Source organism: Equus asinus, chromosome 3, assembly GCF_041296235.1.
Source record: "Equus asinus isolate D_3611 breed Donkey chromosome 3, EquAss-T2T_v2, whole genome shotgun sequence".
Classification (NCBI taxonomy): Eukaryota; Metazoa; Chordata; class Mammalia; order Perissodactyla; family Equidae; genus Equus; species Equus asinus.
In genome coordinates, this window is record NC_091792.1 from 152,956,411 (window position 1) to 152,971,116 (window position 14,706).

Genomic DNA, 14,706 nt, shown 5'->3' on the forward strand with positions numbered 1-14,706 from the left:
TTTTCAGTCTACCACAGCAAGAATCAATACCTTTGCTTCAAACTCCTCAAGACTCTGTCTACCTTCAGTTTTTGAGCTTTTCAGGCTTCAAGTGATTTTTCTGCTATCTCTTTTTCAGAATAAGATAGGGCCCCCATGTTCTATTTCCATCTAATTTTCTTTCCCTATACTCCTTTAAGGAAGGTTCAATGCTTTAATCCAATTTAGCCACTTTTTCTGTCGCTCCCTGTCCTTAGCCATTATGCCAAACAGTTGACTGGATCTGAGCACCATCTTTCATTTCTCTTTCTTTTGAGGCATAGGTAGTTGTTCCTAGAACCTTCTCTGTATGTTTTCATCATAATGAGAGGTACAAAGCAAATGATTTGTGAGTCTGACAAAAAAGCATCCATTGTCCAGAACAATCCTGCCCTCTCTCACCTTCCTTAGTAGGATAACCCCACCCTGGTGGCATTCTCCTTCATACTAACATCTACGCAAGTCCCCTTCTTGATTTATCGTTGTTCTGCCTGGTTCCCTTTGGAGTGGCACAGGCTCCCTGTGCCTTCCTTAGAGTCCTAATCCCTATCATGCTCACTCAGGGCAACGGGATAGCTGCATCCCTAACTACACCTGAGCTGCTTGCAATACACTTTCTGTGGTTTTGAGTAGCCAATATCCCCCTCCTTGATCTTTCCTTCTCCAATCAGAGCAAATTGTCTGTTATCACTCTGTAAAGCTGTTCTGGTCTTCTATGGAATTTTTCCCTTTTATTATGATAAAGCTCTTAAAGGCCTTGGATATTTCCTGTATTTGGCTTCCTTCTGGGGGTCTCTGCACTCTGCTGTCTGGAATACAGCCTTCTTATGCATAACTGGGTGCAGAGACATCGTCCTCTCTGATCTAATATCAACAGAGACCTGCCTCTTCTCTAAACTCCCTTCAAGGGCATTCAACCCAAGTGAGTCCCTTTTCCCATTTCATATTTGTCCAGTCTGGCCTCAATGATCCAAGCTCTACCTATGAAACCACCCATTCTTTCTGCACAAACACATTGTTTTTTCTCATATGTCTGTCATTCTCCACTGTTGCTATTGTGATAGAAAGACAGAAACACAAATTTCAAACCAATTCAATTTGAGAAAAAAATTCCTAGAGATGAAGTGGATGCTACAAGCACAGGCCTTTTTTAATGTGTTTTTCTTAATCTTTGAGTTGGGAATTGTTTTATTTCATTGAGTTCCTTTCTACCTCAATCCAAGAATAGTAGCCTCTCTATAGAAAAGATGTTATTCCTTTTTATTTATTTGTTAGTAAAATCCACTACCCTTTCTCCAGGAGGCTGCAGCTCTGTAATCTAATACCATTACTCAGAGTACATGTCTGTTAGGGCACTTTATGAATGCAAAGGCTACACCTCATGCTTTGTAGCTTATGCTGAACACCACGCAGTCATAGTGTTAAGTCAATGCTGGGGGCTTTTGCAAAAGAAAACTCACAATGGGAGCAAAAATCATCTCATCTGCTAGTGCCTAAAATGTCTCTTCACTAAGGAGTCTTAATTGGGCCCAAATATTTTCCCTATAACCTGCTACCTGACTCAGCCCCACTATGTTAAGTCAGGTCAAGGTTGGCTACAGAGTCCTGTAAGCTAAGGCCCCTGGGATGTGCTTAATAAGAGCCAACGGGGCATCACTCAGGCCCTCACCTTTTTAAAAATAGCTACATGTCTATGACTGAGGGTAGTTGAGATCCACTGCATTCGAAAAGAATTTAGTGACCTGAACTTACTAAAGCTTACATCCTAAAGCATCTCATCCTGGCACAGCCAAAAGTCTCAGTCCATCTGAATTTTATGTGCCTAATTTTAGTCCCTAATTCCTAAGACTTTGAGCCCTTGTGCCCATATATAACAGCACCTTGTGTTCCTCTAATCAAATTAAAACCCATTCATGAGGAATCAGAAAAAAAGTTAAAATGTTATCTTTATTACTGATATAGCTGATGAGAATATTACTAATACAGTCTTAGAACTGCTACCAACAGGCTTTCAATACATCCTCTTCCTGTGAATTAAACTTACCCACCTAGTCCCTGGGAGTGCTGGAAAAATCAGAACCCTGCATGCAAAAAGGAGGCGGAAAAGGATGCGAGGGTTAATTTTATGGGTCTATTTGGTTGGACCACAGTGCCTGGATATTTGGTCAAATACTCTTCTGGATGTTTCTGTGAGTGTATTTTTGGATGAGATTTACAAAGAAATTGGTGAATTCTGAGTAAAACAGATTTCCCTCCATAACGTGGATGGGCCTCATCCAATCAGTTGAAGGCTTTACTAGAAAAAAACGATTGACCTCCCCTAAGCAAGAAGGAATGAGTCTGCCAGCAGACTGCTTGTGGACTTCATCTGCAACATGGGTTCTTTCTTGTCAGCCAGTAGACTGCATTTGGACTTGAACTGCAACTCTTTTGAACTGTCAGCCTCCACCATCAGAATTTGGACTCACCAAGTCTCCCCAACTGCATGAGCCAATTCCTTAAAATAAATCTCTTTCTCTATATGTATATACTCATCCTATCAGCTCTCCTTCTCTGGAGAACTCCATCCAATACAGGGGGTCTAGAAGGGAATGTTACTGTACATTCTCGGTTCGCATTCCAAACTCATCATCTCATCGGCCTGATGAATCTTTTTTCTTCCTCAGCAACCAGAGGCTGAGGTGGGGAGATAGGTCAGTAGTGGTTTTCCCATATTTTCCTCCTGGAGCATGAGGAGTGGGAAATGAGCTTTCCTCAACTTCTAACATTTGGGCCCTCTTCCTTCTAGAGTGACAAAGACCCAGTTCAATCTTTCTTATACACAATAGCCTCATACTCATTTTTGCCAGTTTTGATCTTCCAGATAGTCACTTCCAGACTAAATAGAGAACTTTCAACCTTTTGCCTCTTCTGCTAAAACTGATTCACTTTGCATCTGAGTCACAACCCGGGGGCCAGGTGTAAGGCAGCAAATACAGACTTCGATTCAGACAAACCTGATTTCAAACCACAGGTGCTCCCATTTCTACGTTCTTTGGCATTGAATTGCAGAGTCTCTCTGACTCATACTTGCCTCTGTTGTAGATGTGAAATAATAACAACCTTCCTAACAGAATTTTCACGAGAATTAAATTAGACAGTAAAGGTGAAAATGTCTTGCACAGCGTCTAGGGAACAGTTACCAGTTATCACTGCACTTCTGAGGTTGTGAAGATGCTCTGATGAAAAGGAGGCCCAGAATTCCCCAAACTCTGCTTTGTCAACATGCTGCTTCTCTTCTGTTAGTTTCTGAGGAAGACATTGACAAAGATTCTCTTCTTGACCAAACTTTAGTCAGGCTCCTGAATCTTCTCCTGGGCCCATCTGTGAACTTCCTTATAGAATCTACTTTTAACAAGAACCTCCAGTCAGTTTAGCAAGAATCCCTGACCCTTGGTATCTGTTCACCCAGGCCTGCCTTCAGCAAAACTCCTGTTAGTTTTGTTTCTCCAGAATTCCCCCAGGCTTTATGTCCCCTCTTAGTAATTTCCATTCACTGGCCCTACTCTGCTACTTGGCTAAGTGAGAAAAGACTCCGCTACTAGTCTAAGTGAGAAAATGAGAATGCCGGTTCAGAAAGTTGTAAAATCCAGCGATAGTGTGGCTTGAGGCACAACTGCATCTAGGTGTTTGTGATGCAGTTGCATCCCTGTCTTTTACTATATCTCTTAGTTGTACTTTCCACTGTATGATCTCCATTCTTTGGTTTTCCTGCCACATGTCAAAGTGATACAGTCAGAAGTTTCAAGCCTGTATGGTACTTAAGATTCCTGATCTAAGAAGAGTGATCAACTATCTTTCAACATCCATACCACTTACCCAAGTCTCACGGGCCCTGCCTGGCCCATATATTTCCACCTTAATTTAACTTTAGTTCCAGGGAGATGGGACCCTCTCACTGGCCAGAGTAGTGAATGTCTACTACATTAGTAGCAGTAGGAATAGTAGTACCATATCTTATGGATATCCCATATCTTTTAGGATTCTTCCTATGTTTAGAGAATTCCCCCAAAACGAATCTAGCCTCTCCAAGGTATTACCTTGGAATGCCCTTTTCCAGCCTCCCTTGCATCGAGGGAATAGGCGTGAGTGCTACATTCAACCTGTTGGACTCATCCAAGTGAAATTCATTCATAACAGAGCAATGAGAGGGAGCAGATGACATTTCAAATGTATCCACGGCAAGGGTAGCTGCTGGCATAACAGGTTTCAGATTTGTTTAGTCGGTGTCTTCAGGCTTCATTTCTGGACATTTGTCCTTATGTGTGAATGACTCTGTGACACTCTGAGTTTCTTGGTGCCACCTGATAGCAAGAAATTCATTTTCTCACTACATTAGGAAGAATTGATTCAAATGTTTGCAACTAATTACCCTACTGTTATAGTGAACCTAAATCAGAGGCCCACCCTGTTGATGGGAAGTGGAGCTCCTAGTTTGACATTGATAGCGTATTGACATAGTTTGGGAAATGGTCAACTCTCCAATGAAAGTAATGCTGTACTGTCAAAAAGACTCAGATATCTACATAGGTCTGTCATAATGTGCCAGAAGTATTCAGTTATTGATTCATTGGTTTGTTAATTAATGAGAAATTCTCTGGAACATCCTTTGGTGAAAGAAGAATTTCCTTATTTTCATCTGCTTGGCTGGCCCTCCTCTGGCCCTTTATGTGCAACCAACCAGCACAAACTTTCTGCTGGGGAAGGCCCCTGACCCTGCCATGATGACCAGGACCACACGCCTCTAACTCCTTCTCCCCTCTTCACCTCCAATTCTGACTCCTGGATACTGGTTCCTTCCATCAATATTTAATTGTTTCCTTAATTCTCTTCCACTTTTAGGGTAATCTACTTCTTTCTTTGGCTTTTTGGTCTGTTTATCAGCTTGTCTGCAATTCTGCCTGTTTCTTTAATTTGTGTATTTCCCACAGAGGTTCAGTAGGAGTTCTTCCATCTTGCTTTATTAGACTTTATTGGCCCAGTCAATTCCCACTCTCCACCTGATAAGGGAAAGATAACTTAGACACCCCCTGTTGCGTGTAGGTGTCCTTATTGACACTGAAATCTCCACCATATTTTCTATTATGGTAGGGAGTCCAAACTCATTCCCTTTCCATTCTCTAAATGCTACCATTGAGCAATTTATTTCTATTGTTTACGTTAATGAAAGATCCACAGAAGGAGAATATCCAGCTGACATCTTAATACAATTGGATTTGAGTTATTGATGAAGCCCTGCTTTTTCAGATCAATTTTCTATGAAATTTTGTATGGTTTCGTGACAATTTTCAACTCAGCTTTTATAGGCCCAATTAATGATGCTGCAACTTTCCCTGGGGGTTTACTGGTCCCAGGTGCTTGTGGGTGGCAGATGTTACAAAGCCGCTGAAGATGCTGGGCTTTGCATAGACACTACAAATCATATGTATTGGAAATAAAATGTGTATTTTATAACAAAGTGTAACTAAATTGTTCGTGAATCAGTGTCACTCTTTAGAATAGGAAGACGGGATGCATTTTGATCAAGGAAGATGCTAAGATACTGCAGTTAAGAGACTTGAGTTCTAGTTCCACACTCTAAGACTGTGTAAACTTGAGCAAGTCCTGTCATCCCTCAGAGGCTCACGCTCTTCATCTGCAAAATGAGGGCTTTGGACTAAATCAGGCATTGGCAAACATATTTTGTTGTAAATATTTTAGGCTTTGTGGGCCATGTATTCTCTGTTGTAACTACTCAGTTCTACCATTTTAGTGTGAAAACAGCCACAGACACTATATAAGTGAATGAACATGGCTGCATTCCAACGAAACTTTGTTTACAAAAGCTGGCAGTGGGTCAATTTGACCTGCGTGGTGTAGTTTGCCACCTCCTTGACTAATGATCTCTAAAGGTCATGCACATTCTCTCTAGTATTACCTGATCCCAAATACATGTAAGATATCTACTAGAGCAAAATTCCCAAAATAAATGTAAAATTAGATTATAGCAGTGATATTTTATTTGCATTGAAGTTGTCTTTTGTGATATTTTCCATGATCTGTCATCCCTCATCCTAGTTCCTCAATACCACCACCTCTTCAGTTTGCATGGGCACACACACACACATGCACACACAAACACACACATACATTTCCCTCACAAGTTCAAACTGACGCAGTCTCAAGTTGTTGCCACCTGAAAATCAGTGTTCTAAATGTGCTCACAACTTACAAGCAATTTTGATAACTTCTAAAGTGTAGGCTGTGTCCCTAACAAGCTGAGCTAGTAACAATCTCATTATTCCCTCAATTCAATGATTATTTGTTAAACACTCACATACTTGGCACTGTGCTTGGAGCTGGTGATAAAATAGTGGGTAAAACATATGATCCAGATCTTCACGGTCTAAATAGTCCGGCATAATTGATGTAATATTTCAGCATCTCATCTGCTTAATAAGGTTTATTAATCTAGTACTAAAAATACAGAAACATGACCCCAAAAGACCTGTGTTCTTATCTTAATTTACTATCTGAATGTCTTTGATTCATTTCTTTAAGTTTTGTGAGCTTCACTTTCCTCAACTATAAAACAGGGACAGTTATGTACTTACTTTAAAGATAGGTATTTATTCTCAAAGCATAAAAATGTTCGTTCATATGAAATGTTATCTGTAAACTGTGTTTTTTACATGTAATATGCTATTGAGTGAAAGCTTTTATTTTTTTTTTACCTAATTTTTTTAGTTCAAGGTTGTCAGATGTATGTTCACAATTGTATCTTTCTTTCATGCCTATTTCAGAATTGTTTTTATCAGACACACCTGGATAATGCTACTTTACTTTCTAAGTGTATGTTTAATTTTGCATTTTAGTAAAAGGTAGAACTGGTTTTCCTTATGGGTATATAGCCCTTATATTAAAATTGGCATATTAATTGAGAGTCATCCTCATTGTGGTCACTATAGGAAAATAGATTTGTTGAGGCTCCCATTTTCATTGCAGGTTCTATCACACTCATTTCTCCTCCTTGACCTCCCACCCCTAGATGGAGGTAAATTGTAAACCAGTACTAGTAATGCCAATTGTGTAACTTCAAAACAGGACCCTAAGGTAATTAATTTAGCTAACTAATAAAAAAACCACATTGTATTAAATATTATTTACTGATCCAACCATGTTCCTGGGTACCTAATACATATTATTGTATCTTTTATTGCACAAATACCTGTTTGATATTCTTTCCATTTTAAAACATGTCACAATTAACAAGCAGGTGGACCAGGATTCAAGCCCAAGTTAGTCTGACTTTAAAACACCTCCTCATTCTGCCAATTATACTGTGTTCTCTCTTTCTGTGTTTTCTTCTTCAGATTGCATCTAAACTTAGTTTTCATATAGTCTAGAACAATCCTGGAGAACCATTGAGATAACTCGATTTCTATTCAAATAAGAAAAGAAAAACCTTCCTGAGTAAGCACTCCTCCTAAGGGAGAGACCAGATGCTGGAATAGAGTTCAAATACAGCGAATCAGAATCAGAGGGCTGGGAGGACCTTGAGAATATTCCACTCACATAATCCTCTGATTCATTCCTTTCCTCTTGTTCCTGTATCTCTTCTTGGGAGCTGGGGCCAGGGCTGGTGGGAGAGGTAGTGCAATAGAAGATAAAATAATCTTAAAAGAGAAAGACATGGGGTATCCAGCACATCAACAGCCCAAGTGGCTGGCCTTCCAGATCAGCACTTGTGCCTGAAGCACATTGAGGCTGTCCTGGGTACAGATAGCAGCACCCTTAACATTTGCCTCAATAGCAACGTTCACCCTCGGTGGAAAACAGCAGTTGCACTCTCTACAGCTGCTACTTCAAGTCTGCTGCTCCCTATTTTCTTAAAAAGCGTGAATAATTCCACAGTTAGCTGAGAGAAAAAAGCAGAAAAATATCCAGAACTGTCCAATAGAAATTTTCTAGGGATTCAGGTTTCCACAGGCCAATTGGTGGCAGAATTTTATATATATATATATATATATATATAAAATATATATAAATATATTTAATATATATATATAATATATATAAATATATTTAATATATATATATACATAATACCTTCTGTTTTTAGGGTCATCAGTGCTAGACTCCATCTTTATTCGCCATTTTAGTTCATGAGACAGTCTTTATTGTACAAAAATAGTGGTGACTATAAGAGTTCCTAATCATTTTATGTTCATTTACTGTCACGTTCTTCATAAAATTCTATAAAAGCATATAGATTAAAAATTGCAAATTACCCCCATCCACCTTATTACCATTCACAGGCTTCCCACAGTTTGTTGTGTATCCTTCCAGTCCTTTTGAATGTCAAGTCCATGGAGTTCCTGCTTCCCTGCTCCAAGGATGATTTGGACTGACCAGAGAGGATTGGGGGAGGCGGAGAGCAAAAGGAGTAAAAGGGCACCTGTGTACGGTGAAGGATGGTAATCGGTCTTCGGGTGGTGAACATGATGTAGTCTACGTAGAAATCAAGATATAACAATGTATACCTGAAACATATATAATGTTATAAACCAATGTTACCTCAATAAAAAAATAGAAAAAGACCAAAAAAGAGGAAAGGAAAATAAAGACCTCATTTATTCTCTTTCTTCTGTCTAGAGCCAATCCTAAACACCGAGGGTCATATTCTGCCCCTCAGAAAACTACTCTGGTCACCTGACACCCATTGAATCAAAGATGCTCCTTCTGCGAGTGAAAGGAAAAGAGAAAAAGCTATTTAGAGGGACCCACAAAGGCTTTAACACTTTTGCCTGCTAACCTAAGCCCACATCCCATGCCTTTTCTCTACCAAACCTCCTGCTGTGAGCTCTGCTTTCCCAGGAGAGGTTCTGAGGAGGGATCCAGCAGTATATTTGGGGAAATGAGAGGGCTTCAGGAAAACAATGTAATTAAATTCCATATCTAGTATCTTTTAGAGGCAAGGCTTTGGAGAAGTTGCTTATACTTTCTAACCCTCAGTTTCTCTTTAGTGAAATAGGATTAATAAATACTACACCGGTTAGCTCCATTTGTACTGTTTACCACCCAGAACAGTGCCTGGCAGGGGAAGATAACCATTTAACAAAATAAAGGAAGGAGGAGTGGGAAGGAAGGAGACAGAGAGGATGAAATAGAGGAAAGTAACAGAATTATTTCTATAAAGTGACTATGTCTTAGTAAGCCCTTTGATTAATGCTATTTTCTATTCTCTTTCTCTCCCCTTCCCACCCCAGTGAGGATGTTACCAGATCTTTCTCCCAACTAAGCTGTCCTAAATGTTTATGTTTCATTGTTTTGTATTTTTACACCATTCTAGCTTTGCACATCCTTGGTCTTAGATGCCTAACTATAATGTAATAAAGAAATGGGATGTGGACCAACACTGGACATTTTAGGTCCCCTCCCCTCTGTATATCTCACAGGTGATTGTGAATCCTTGCGTAATGATTGTGATGCATCAGGACCCACCTTTATGATGTGTTTCTCCATTTCAAATGTTTGAAGTAAAAAACAGACTATCTTGCTTTCCTCCCTTCCTCTATCTCTTCCTTGTTCTCCTTTTTCCTTTTTTCATTCCTATCCACTTTTCTTCCTTCCTTCTTTTCTCTAAGACCAGACTTCTCTGGAGTTTCCTTCTTCACTGGCTAATAGTCTTGTGGTTTTGTTTACGGAATATGTTATGTCTTGGGTTGAATTGTGTATCCTACCAAAAATTCATATATTGAAGTTCCAACCCTCAGTACCTCAGAGTGAGTCCTTATTTGCAAATAGGGCTGTTGTAAATGTAATTAATTGAGATGAGGTCATACTGGAATAGGGCAGGGCCTTATCTAATGTGATCACTGTTCTTATAAGAAGAGAAATTTGGACACATGCACACACATGAGGGAGAACAGGAAAGCAGAGATCAGGGTGATGCCCCTACAAACTAAAGAACACCAAAGATGCCAAGAAACCACCAGAAACTAGGAAAGAGGCATGGACTAGATCCTTCCTGGCATTTTCCAAGACAATGGCCCTGCTGACACCTTGATCTCAGACTTGTAGCCTCCAGAACTGTGAGACAATTAACTTCTGGTGTTTAAACCACACAGTTTGTGGTACTTTGTTACAGCAGCCACAGGAAACCATCACACATTATAAGTTTATCTTTCTAGACTACTCTTTCTAATTCTAAATGGTTCTCCCTTATTGATTCACTTCCCTCTTTAAGCTTTTATCTTTACAAGAGCCAAATTGATCTTTAAAGCATTAAATATAATCATTTCCCCCTGCCCCATGTCTTAAAATACTCTAATAGCTCCCTCACCCATAGAGTGAGGCAGATAGGACCCTGTGTGTCCTGGCTCCACTGCTGTCCCCAGTCTCATGTCACCTGCTCCCCCTTACCTTCTATGTTACAGCAACACAGGAGGCCTCTCAGCTCCCCTCATCTCTTTTCTGGTCCTACTGCAGACTGGAGTCTGAATACCATTTCCTGAGCTAGATGTGAATGGCACACAGTGGTCAGCCCGCTTCCCTAACCATCTGTTGTCCAGTTGTCATGTAGCACACGACAAACACATTCTTCTATGATTTTTAGGATTTTGCTGGTTTAAAAGATAGTTATTTGTATAGTTTAAATTCTCTTTGAATCCCCTCAGGCCCAGTATCATAAGATTCAGTAATAAACCAAGCAAACACATCAAAGAAATATAGCTTTCCTGAGCTTCAGTCCTGAATCACCGAAAAACTGTCCTTTAGCACTCTGGCAAAAATCTGCTTTTAGCTTGATGGTTTTTCCATTGCATTAATTCTTGATTTTAAAGGCATTAGCTGGAAGGGAAGGTGATAGCTCCTCATGGTCTTCAAAACTGGGAGGAATTGAAAACACTTAAAATTCCCATTATGCTTGAACTGCTCCCCTCCACTTAACTGCGATCTTTGGGTTTTTCATTATCTTCTTACTAGTAATTAACTTACCTGAGCATAATCAACAAATAATAAAATGCTGTGGCAGAAGAAATTAGTCTCTAAGCATTTTCTAGAATTATTGCGAGAATAACGGAAACAATATGTTCAAGATGTAGCTGTCTCTCTGGAGAACTGCACTTACTTTCAGCCATCAGACCCCAGTTCTGATTGTAGTGATTTTCCCAGAGTTCAATCTCTGGGCTCTTATAAAACTATTTTCTGCACACAGCCTTGCTTATGTAACAGGTCTACAGAATCAAAATATTCTGCTACCTTCTAGAAAGAAGGAAGAGGAAATTGTTTGGAATATGAAATGAGTGAGGAGGCCTGAAAGTTTCCCAGAAAGTAATTTCTTCTTGAATGAAACATAGTTAGGACTGAAGCAGTGAGTACTGAATCTCTACTTTGAGGCCTTTCTCTAAGATTGAGGGACACTTTTGATACAGAGCCTGGAAAGGTGATTGGATTGTTAATGTTTCCCATTTATTTTTGCCTTGAATGTGAAAGAAAGACAAAAAGAAAAGAGATGATCTTCTACTCTCTGAAATAGGGGGGTTAGATCGCAGGGAATGTGATTTGCGTTTTATAAGCTGTGGGCTGAAATCAAACCATTCCACCGTCTTAATTCCACAGTCAATTCCACTCTGTGCTAATTAACATGGTAGAGTGATGCTGAGCTGAAGGATTAAGTTACTTTCCTGAAAGAACTTCACGAAGTCTAATTTTGTGAAACCTAAAAATGGTATAATGGAGTTTGGGGGTTGCAGATCTCACCGGATGCTTGCAATAGGGTTACTCAGGGAAATGGAAGCCTGAGAAGGAATTAGGAGAGATCCAGAGCAGTTGTCAGACATGAGAGAAGTGTTCTTCACCTACCCTGCTTATCTCATCTTTTAATCCTTTATACCCTGGAGTAGAATGTGAAAAATAGTGCATGGAGTTAAAGACTGAACACTTAAAGGCTTGAGAACCGACATTGTGGCTTGCTAGTGGCTTCTGGCAAATTGATTAACCTCTTTGACCCTCTACTTCTTCATTCAAAAAATTGAAAGTATCATACCCCCTTCAGGGGTTATTATGAGGATAGAATGATGCACTGTATAGGAAACATTTTGAACTAACAATAAGTAAATTCCTAGTAATGCTTATCATATGCTCGTCTTGTATAAGCACTTTAAAGGTGTTTTAGCAAATAACAGACTTATAACTGAGTATTATTATTATCCCTATTATATGGATAAATAATAGGCACCAAAATGTTTTGTTTCAAAAACTATAAATATATATAGTGTGCATCTATTATTATTATTATCATTACCATTTTTTTTCATTTATAATCTCATTACTTCTCAGTAGCGTTAAATGCAAAAATAAGCTGGAACAAAAGGAAGATATTTAAATGTGTAGATGTAAGAGTATAATATTCCGACTCTTACCCTTTTATTTGACTACTTTGTTTATTCCTGGATACATCATTGTGGATATATTCCAGATAAACAGTTTACGAGCATATCAATAAGCAGCACTTGGTTTGGTTTAGTGTACTTCTGTCCATCTCTTCTGTCACCAACCAAGCCACCATCTTGTCCAGTCTGTATTAAAGAAACAAACTCCTCACTGAGCTTCTTGACTAGAGCCTCACTCACTTCCTATCTAATCTCCACACTCTGTGCAATCTTTCTAAAACATAATTGGTTCTATTCTTCAGAGTTTATGAATGACCTTATGACAAAGTTCAAACAACTTATGTTTTGACCTTCAATGACCTTGGCTTTCTCAGCTCCACACTTCATCTTCCAACTCCTCCTCTTCCCCACTTTCCATCCTTGCCCCTGCAGTCTATGCCAGCAAAGCACCTGGATTTCTTTCAGTTATAGTCAGTTCTGCTATAACATGGTATGTGCCTTCCTAAAAATCATGGCACTTTGCAAAAGTATGTAGTATAAACCACAAGGCTTATGGGGTCAAGGGCATAACACTCGAAATTTTCATTTGTGACACATATAAAAAGAAAATAGAAACCTAGTGAAAATAGGAACCCAGTTTCACACATGCCAAATGGATAAGAAATGAATAAATGCTACAAAATAAACTGGACCTGCACCTTGGAAAAAAGACGTGAAGTTTGTTTATGGACGTGACAATTGGCAGGGGGCAGCATGTAAGAAATTGTAAAGTGGTAGCAGGAGGATTATGTAAAATTGGAGGGAAAGTTGTCACACCAGATGTGGAAAGGTAAGTGTGGATCAAAATACACGGGGTGGACTGTGGTGGCCAGTGTATATTTAAGGTGTTGCATGTGGGTGTTTAGTGAATTCCTACACAGCTTTGTTCAGCCAGGTGTGATTTTTCTGCATTCACCAGTGTTTCTCACAGAGAAAATTACTCATAAGCAAATGCAAAATTTACTCGTGCTTAAATCATTCCCTAATATACCAATTGTATCAGAAAAACCTCATTTTTTAAAAACAAGTGTGATGGCCTGACTGTGTTTTGATACGTGGTGGTTTATCTAGCTCCTGGGCCTGAACCCCACTAGGCCTTTCCACGGAACCCTCACCTGTCCTCCTGTTCACTTTCCTCACTCCTAGATATTCTTTAAATCTTATCTTAAACCTAATTTATTCCAAGGAGGCTTCTTTCAAAAGAATTCCAACACATGCCAAGTAAACTATTCTTAAACTAACCTCACCTTATTTTCACTGTAATTGCTCCTAAACCTGGACTCATTGACTTAAATACATTGTGGGAACATGTGTTTCCTTAGCTCTTCTCTCCCTCAACAAACTCACCTCCCCCACAGTCTTCCTCATCTCAATAGACGGAAACTTCATTCTTCTAGTTAATCACAAACTTGGCATCATCCTTAGCTACTCTTTTATACCTCACATTCAATCCATCAAGTAAGTTTGTTGGTTTTGCCCTCAAAATATATTTAAAATCCAACCACGTTTTGCCAACATCACTGTTGTCCTTGTTTAAGGACAACACCACCTCTTGCCTGGGAATAGCGGTGTTTTAACTGGTTTCTTTCCGGCTAGTTTTGCCCCCTCTAGTCTATCTTTAACACAGAAGCACAGTGATACTTTTAACATGTAAATCATGTTACTTTTCTGCCCAAAATGGCATCCACAAACCTACCCATCAGCTTACAAGGACTTAAATGATCTCCTCCCATCCCCTGTCCAACTCCAACTCACCTTCAGTTGTCCTCTCCTGTCTCTACTCTCCAACCATAGCAACTCCTTTGCAATTTCTTGAGTATGCCAAGCACATCACTTCAAGGCTTTAGCCTTGTCCTTTATCTGAAACACTCTTGGCTCAGATAGTGATATAGCTGGATTTCTTGCTCCTTCAAGTCTCTGCCTAAATATTACTTTAGGGGTGAGCTTTTTCCTGACCACCCTAATTTAAGCAGCAAAAATATTGTCCCTTCACTATCAGCATGGTTGTCCCTGTTACCCATCCTGATTCATTTTTGTCTACAGCACTCTACATTTTTCTTCTTTATTTTATTATGATCTCACTTTTCCAACTAGATCATGAGGACATAGGATTTTTGTTCATAGCTGTATCCTCAGCAGGGAGAACATCGTCTGGCGTGGAGCAGGCGTTCAATAAATGTTTGTTAAATAAAAATTTCAGATTCAAGGTGATTGCATAAGCTACAAATTGTTTTTA

General features: G+C 39.4%; 1 long non-coding RNA gene across 2 annotated transcripts in view; it reads right to left on the minus strand.

Annotated features, from left to right (window-relative positions):
* The window catches only part of LOC139044999 (uncharacterized), a 68,435-nt gene that overhangs the window by 34,889 nt on the left and 18,840 nt on the right, over nucleotides 1-14,706 (minus strand). For both annotated transcript variants that reach the window (XR_011502490.1, XR_011502491.1), the window contains one exon: nucleotides 8,495-8,579. This is a non-coding gene — a long non-coding RNA (uncharacterized lncRNA). The remainder of the gene's footprint in view (nucleotides 1-8,494; nucleotides 8,580-14,706) is intronic.